At 43.0% G+C, this 8,239-nt stretch overlaps 1 long non-coding RNA gene across 3 annotated transcripts; it reads left to right on the top strand.

Moving 5' to 3' along the window:
* The first annotated feature begins 3,527 nt into the window (after positions 1–3,527).
* On the top strand, positions 3,528–7,110 carry LOC123429589. 3 transcript variants are annotated; one of them, XR_006622708.1, is made up of 4 exons: positions 3,528–4,712; positions 5,087–5,139; positions 5,273–5,446; positions 6,780–7,110. It is a non-coding gene; the product is annotated as an uncharacterized LOC123429589 (long non-coding RNA). The 3 variants fall into 3 exon arrangements; XR_006622707.1 differs by lacking the exon at positions 6,780–7,110 and adding an exon at positions 6,460–6,726; XR_006622706.1 differs by lacking the exon at positions 6,780–7,110 and having other exon boundaries at positions 5,273–6,406.
* Positions 7,111–8,239: the final 1,129 nt, after the last annotated feature.

Here is an 8,239-nt window from a genome sequence, read left to right as displayed (position 1 = left end):
GGTTGGTCGCTTCTCAATCTTTTTGCTAGCCTTCATTTTGCACTAAGTATGATCACAACTTGTGCATCCAAAACCCTTTAAGTCAGTTTTGCCATATGAGTCCACTATACCTACCTATATGCGGTATTTCCATGCCGTTCTAAGCAAATTTGCATGTGCCATCTCTAATTTTCAAAATAATTTTCTCTTTTGTGTGCTCTACCGCTCGCGAGGCGGTGAGGGGTGGCCAATATTTTCCATGCTAGATGTGTTATTCTCACGATGAGTGTTTATTCACTTGTCATTGCACGAGAGTACGACAAAAGTATTAGGGATGCCCAGTCGCGAAATGAAAAAATGAATTTACTTTTTGTTGTCAAATAATAAATTTCTTGAAAAGTGTTGGTATGGAGGGCACCCGTGGATACGGACAAGCCATGTAATGTGAAAATAATGGTGGAAAAAGGAATAAACTTTATTTTCTGTTTGGGAACCGCCTATGATGTATCTAGCATGGGAAGTGCTGGGAGCTCTAAGTCGTTTTCGTTGGTGGGAAAAGTATGCCTCCCAAAATGCTTTTATCTCTCAATTTTTGCTTTGATCTCTCGCACCTCTACAAATCCCTACTTTCCTTTGCGAAGGGCCTTTTTTTTACTTATGAAATTTTTATTTTGAATTTTAGTCTCGATCTTCTCTCATAAAGCACCAACTAAGGGGCACTATGATCGTATTTGAGCATTGGGTGTAGCTAATATTCGAGTGTGTTTCATGAATGGATCAATGTCTGAGCATAATGGGCTAGGGATAACTTGCTTTAGTATTCATATTTTGAAAGACATGTTTGCTTGTTGGTATGCTTGAGTATTAAAAGTCTTCATGACAAAACTAGACTATTGCTTTGAACCATATAAAATTCCAAATGTCCATGCTATAAAGAAAAGAAATGTGATGAACAAGTTAGGCAGCATTCCACATCAAAAATTCTGTTTTTATCATTTACCTACTCAAGGATGAGCAGGAATTAAGCTTGGGGATGCTGATACATCTCCAACGTATCTATAATTTTTTATTGTTCCATGTTGTTATATTATCATTTTTGGATGTTTTACAATCATTTTATAGTCATTCTACATCGTTTTTTAGTACTAACCTATTGACATAGTGCCCAGTGCCAGTTGATTTTTTCTGCATTTTTTTACATCGCAGAAAATCAATACCAAACGGAGTCCAAACACAGTGAAACTTTTTGTGGACTTTTTGGGCCTGAAGACATCCAATGGGCCAAGAACGCACCTGAGGGGAGCACAATCCACCAGGGCACGCCCCGGTGGGTTGTGCCCTCCTCGTTGGCTTCCCGCACCGCCTCTTTGCTCTATAAATAACCTAATATTCCAGAAACCCTAATGGGGGCGAAAATCAATTCCAGTCGCCGCAGAGTCCAGAAACACCAAATCCAATCTAAACACCATCACGGAGGGGTTCATCATGTCCATTGGCGCCTCTCTGACGATGCGTGAGTAGTTCTTTGTAGACCCGCGGGTCCGTAGTTAGTAGCTAGATGGCTTCCTCTCTCTCTCTCTCTCTTGATTATCAATACAGTGGTCACTTGGAGATCCATATATTGTAAGTCTTTTTCCGGTGTGTTTGTTGGGATCCGATGAACTTTGAGTTTATGATTAGATCTATGTTTTTATCCATGAAAGTTATTTGAGTCTTCTTTGATCTCTTATATGCGTGATTGATTATAGCCTCGTATTTCTAATTTGATATTTGGGTTTTGTTTGGCCAACTTGATCTATTTATCTTGCAATGGAAAGAGGTGCTTTGTGATGGGTTCGATCTTACGGTGTTTGATCCCAGTGACACAAAGGGAAACGACACGTATGTATTGTTGCTATTAAGGATAACAAGACGAGGACTATTTCTACATAAATAGATCTTGTCTACATCATGTCATCGTTCTTATTGCATTATTTTGTTTTTTCCACGAACTTAATACACTAGATGCATGTTGGATAGCGGTCAATGTGTGGAGTAATAGTAATAGATACAGGCAGGAGTCGGTCTATTAATCTTGGACGTGATGCCTATATAATGATCATTGCCTGGATATCGTCATGATTATTTGAAGTTCTATCAATTGCCCAACAGTAATTGTTTTCCCACCGTTTGTTATTTTTTCTCGAGAGAAGCCACTAGTGAAACCTACGACCCCGGGTCTCTTTTCATCATATTTGGCTTTGCGATCTATTTTCCTTTCCTTTTATTTTAAGATCTATTAAATCAAAAATACAAAAATACCTTGCTGCAATTTATTTGCTTACGCGATCTATTTATCTTATCTACCACTTTTACCTCATTTTATTTGTCTATCTTGAGGCGGCGTATCCGAAAGGGATTGACAATCCCTTTAACACGTCGGGTTGCGAGTATTTGTTATTTGTGTGCAGGTGTTGTTTACGTAGTGTGAGGAAGTTTCTCTACTAGTTCGATAATCTTGGTCTCTTCTCTGAAGAAAATACCTACCATCGCTATACTGCGTCACCCCTTCTTTGTTGGGAAAATACCGACATAGCTCTAGCACACATCACGATGACTCGTACTACAAAGCTAGCCTCAAAACCAAGGACACAAGCAAGCACCTTGATTGATCTACAGTAGCGTACATGCGTAGCTTTTTTTGTTTGAGCGGCCACAGACACACTTTTTCTGAGCGTGTAGCTGTACGTGAATCGTGGTAGCTTTTCTTGTGCATATTGTTACAAAAATACAAATAAAACAAATGAAGGGAGCTACAAACTGATGATGAAGTCAACTTAGATATAAGGTATTATCTTACATTTAGATGTGACATAGTCGGACCTTAGCTTAAACTATGTACATGTCTTTTTGACGAAAATGCCTTTTGAAGCTTGGCCTTCATGGAGGCCGGTTTTTGAAAAACCTAAAATTCATCAAAATTCATATTTTTATAATTAAATAAAATCTAAAAAATAAAGATATACATGAAGGCATAACACACATGTGTGTAAATTTTTAAGGCGAAATACGTTGAAATGAGTGCTCTGCAAAAAAGACAAAGCCGAGTCTTTTTAACACATGATACTATTTATTCTTAAAGTCTAGAAATTTTATCTTTTTTGTATGGGTCGCATTTAAAGGTATTTCATCCTGAATTTTTACATACACAGATATCATCCTTGTATAGATGGATCTTTTTCAGAATTTTTTAAAATCAAAACGTCTCAATTTTGAATTTTTCAAAAATAAAAAGGCTCCACCAAGCTCGGTCACCAAAACGTCATATTCTCTTTGAGTACTTGTTTTGGGAGCTGGCTTATAATCTTTTCTAAAGGAGCTCTTTTACGGTACCCTGGGTGAAATATCAGCCATCCAATCTTACTTATCGAACGATGACGAGTGAGTTATACTGCTCAATTTGAGAGATGAAATCGTGAACGGTATAGCCTGCACTGCGCGGCTCGAGTCCTTCAGTATAGACTTGGCGAGGGCATTTTGGGAAGAAGAAAAAAACAGCCGCCCGCGAGGCCAGTTTGGCCCATTCCACCCCATCCCGTCCCTCCCAGTTCGCCTCCCAGTTCCCCACCACACTCACACTCGCTAGGGTTCCGGCCGCCGCCGTTGTGCGTTGCCCTTCCGCCCCCTACTCATCGTAACCGCCGGCACCTCCCCCTCCTGCTCCCTCTCCTCGTCGTCGTCGCCACGCTGCGGGGAGCGGCGCCGGCCGCGGGCGTCGCGGAGTCGTGCGCTCACTAGGGTTTCGGCCACCACCGGCGTGTGTTGCCCTCCCTGCGCCGCACAGATAGGGACCCATGGCTCCTTCGGCTCGTCGCCGCCGGCACCTACTCCTCCTACTCTCGCTCCTCCTCCTCGCCGCCGCGCTGCGGGGAGCGGCGCCGGCCGCGGGCGCCGCGGAGTCCTTCCGAAAAGAGTAAGAGCGCATGGTGGACACTCGTCGTAGTTCCGCGGACGGCAGCGGACAGGGAAAGGGCGGCGGGAAGCGCGCGCCGTCGTCGCCGCTGCAGCCCCCGTCCTCTGCCTCTCCCAACAAGCGCTCCAAGGTGACCCTGGCCGGGCTGGCCCCCTGTCCAACAAGCGCTCCAAGGTGACCCTAGCCGGGGTGACCCCAGGAGAAGGCGCCCGTCGCCGCGGCGGCGGAGGCGGAGCAGGGGCCGAGGACCTCGAGGTCGAGGCCTGCTAAGGCGGCGGGGAAGACGCTCGCGCCATCGACCGCGCGGAAAGCGCTGCCTGCGGCGGCGAGGACGGGGTCGCAAGCGAGGCAGTCGCCGCACTAGGGGTCGTGGGCGAGGCTGCTGTCACAGTAGTTGCGGTGATTCATTTCAGCACCATCCCATCGGATCGGCGACTGCTTGGATCGTGGCCGAGACCTGCATTGATTCATTTCAGACAGTAACTGGAAGTTCAGTACACTTCAGAGGACTACATGTTGTTATCACAGTTTGCAGGGAGTTGCCTGAATATTCCTGGGGCTGGGGGAGTTCAGAAACAGTTTCGGGAAGAGATGATGGATTGTGCAGTAGTATTTGATTGTGATGCGTTCCTGTCAAATGGTTTGCGGCCAGTCAGGAGCTCTAACATGACGACTTCGAAGCTATATACATCGCTCTTCAGTGAGTATTGGCCAGACATGGCTACCTCAGGTGCCCTATATCCTGAGTTTTCTTCTGATTCCTGGAATTGATGCTACGCAAGTAAGTAATTGTTGATATAAATGTTTGCTCCTAAATTATGGTCATTAGCATTTGCATTGTGAAATGTGCAGAACACCAAACTCAGTATCATCTCACTTGTTTGATCCGATACTATCTAGCCTTGCATCCAACAAACAAGAAGTAATAGTTATACGATCCTAGCTAACTTTATTATGTTACTTGAAAAGCAACTCATGCTTGATTCACTAAAATTATCCTTGATTAAATTGACGTCGTGCTATTTGAATATTTAATTTTGGATATAATAGCATAAATAAAATAGTAATATGCAACATTTTCGGCTGCAAAATGACAACTAATTCCAGCATTATCCTTTGATGATGTTAATCTTAAATTATGTGATATTCCTGCAGGTTGTCAGGAAGACTGAGGATATTGTGCATGACATTACCCCAGAATCTGAAAGGTGGGGGTTCAGCTCACTATCCAGTAAAACGTTTAATGACTTAAAATTCTTGTGGACCATAGATGGCGAACATGTTTCATGTAGGTACCTGCAGAATTCACATGATTGTTACTGACATGAATTTTATTTCTAGATTAACACGAAGGATTAACGCTGGTGTCTACTGCTCGGTCTTGGAAGCAACGTCTACTGCTCGTCCACTACGTAGGTTGGTCGTTTTTGGCACAGGAGGCCATGATGGCTGGCCGCCCTGCCTACCCTGTAGGATTCCAGTCGACGCCAACATTCATGGCGTCTTGATTTCCATGTAAGTAGCTTCTCCCTAATCCATGCTGGTAAAGTCCCAGAGAACTAATTATTGTTTAAGTCGTGTACATTTCTGCAGCAGGAAAGGAAATGCACCCGAGAGGTTGTTGTTTCTTAAGCTTAGATTAGTAATACTAAGACCTGCCATCCTTATGCTTGACTCGTTGACTAGGCAATCAGTAATTGACCCATTAAGTTTAGAAGTGTTTAAATCTTGGTGCTCCAAAGTCCAATGGTAGTGGGCCAACTGAATTGTTCTGACTGAGATCCAGGCCGGTTAAATTGAGCCTTATATTCATGGGAAGCTTAGGTATTGGACCACCAAGCTGGTCAGAACTGAAATCCATTTCTGTTCCCCTCATAAATTTCCCCTAGAAGCATAGATTTTCATCTTCTAACGACAACTGTAAGAAACACAAGCATAAATGCTATCTATATGCGTCCATGCAATTACACGTGTATTCATTTCAACCGATTCACATAACAAACACAAAATTCATTGTAAAACTTTCTAAAGTTCAATCCCAACATAAAAAATACGAGCATAAAGTTTAAACAAATATTAATCCTAATTTTATTGTGGAAAAATAGCAAATTCTAACAACTTTCAACTCTCTTCATCCTTCATTAATGACTTTGACTATCTTCTACTCCTCGTCGTTTCGCCGTCCTTTTGAGTTGAATGTAGACTCCACTAGGAGGGCGCTGAGTTGTTTCCTGAACCTGGGGATGTCATCCTGCATAATAGGTTGAGTTAGTTTGACAATTGGATGTGCATTCTCAAGTGCCGGCAAAAGTTGGGTACATTTCATGCATGCATGCATGCACATCATGTGTAACCCATCGGTGTCGGTATGGACGGAAGGGGTGTTACAATGCGATCTTGCTACTCCAATTCGTCAAACGGACCTAAATTTTTTTCACGCTTCCTAATGAACTTCACAATAAGGCACGTCAAATTTTTCTATTTTCTGACGATCCGTGTTTTTTCTGTGAATTTGTATGCAAAAACAGCCCAGAACTGATGCCGGACGTGACGCAACGTGCGTTTGTTCTTCGATTTCGTTGAAATTTTGCGTGACACAATTGGATGTGCATTCTCAAGTGCCGGCAAAAGTTGGATACATTTCATGCATGCATGCATGCACATCATGTGTAACCCATCGGTGTCGGTATGGACAGAAGGGGTGTTACAATGCGATCTTGCTACTCCAATTCGTCAAACGGACCTAAATTTTTTTCACGCTTCCTAATGAACTTCACAATAAGGCACGTCAAATTTTTCTATTTTCTGACGATCCGTGTTTTTTATGTGAATTTGTATGCAAAAACAGCCAAGAACTGATGCCGGACGTGACGCAACGTGCGTTTGTTCTTCGATTTCTTTGAAATTTTGCGTGACACAATTGGATGTGCATTCTCAAGTGCCGGCAAAAGTTGGATACATTTCATGCATGCATGCATGCACATCATGTGTAACTCATCGGTGTCGGTATGGACGGAAGGGGTGTTACAATGCGATCTTGCTACTCCAATTCGTCAAACGGACCTAAATTTTTTTCACGCTTCCTAATGAACTTCACAATAAGGCACGTTAAATTTTTCTATTTTCTGACGATCCATGTTTTTTCTGTGAATTTGTATGCAAAAACAGCCAAGAACTGATGCCGGACGTGACGTTCGACATGTATTTTAGTGTTTTTACTTCAAAAATACATAAAAAATATATAAAATGCCATAAATCAATGAAATTTGGCGTCCATTCTTTCCAGTATGATACAATGTATTAGTATTAGTATTATTCTTTCCAGTATGATACAATGTTTTGTCTGTAATTCAGATTTTTTTTATATGTTAAAAATGGTATTTTGGTAATAAAATTCCGAGCCTAGCAACCGCAAGTAAACAGCGCCTAGCAACCGCAAGTAAACAGAGAACACGTCCAGGAGTGAGGTTAACACGAAGCAAGACAACCGAGTTTTGTACCATTTCCTTTCAACATTTTTTAACAGCTGATGTTGAGATCAAAAATCTTGAATGACAAAATGGCCCAGAAAATAAAAACATAACCAAAGAGCACATAATAGGGAAGGCATATCATCAAAACATCGGATGATGCCAAGCAAAACCAAATCTTAGGTAGTGCTGCATCTTCACAACATCTTGTAATGTCAAACCTGCCTGCTGCTGCTGCCTAAAGAGAGGAATGGAACTGATGCCTCCCTCGAATCACACAAAGATGGATCCAGCTCCAGGTGCATAACCACAACAGGAGAGCACAAGACCTTCAAAGACGGGTCCCCTCACCGCCCCAAACTTTCAGAAAACGTCATGTAAACAACTGTTCGAAGGCTCGCAAAAATGCATAATACAGCGGCGCACATCACCAGAATACTGAATCTTCAGACCAAAAGTACATTCGACAGAGACTGAACTAGCATAAAAACGAAGCAACAGAAGATGGCGGTCCGAGCACAGGACCCTACAGAAAGACGACTAGGCTAGCAACTTCGCCACTCGGATCCAGGACAATGACTCCATTGGACTAGAGCCACCATTTCTACCAGCAGCAGAGCCTGAAAGAGAGGGAGGGACTACCAAGGAGCTAAACTAACAGCAAACATCCATCATCGATCGGTGACACTGGCAAACAGAGAAGCATCAAACGGCGACGTTCCAGAGACCACCCTCCCCCTGCTGCTGCATGGCGTGCCGCTTCACGCGTCGCCCTGCACACACCATGGTTCAGACACACAAAGTTTCAGAAACCAGCGTCAATGTTTCATGCACCAGA

This window comes from Hordeum vulgare, chromosome 2H (assembly GCF_904849725.1).
Source record: "Hordeum vulgare subsp. vulgare chromosome 2H, MorexV3_pseudomolecules_assembly, whole genome shotgun sequence".
Taxonomy (NCBI): Eukaryota; Viridiplantae; Streptophyta; class Magnoliopsida; order Poales; family Poaceae; genus Hordeum; species Hordeum vulgare.
Note: the sequence above shows the minus strand (reverse complement) of the source record. Positions and strands in the feature narration are given on the sequence as shown.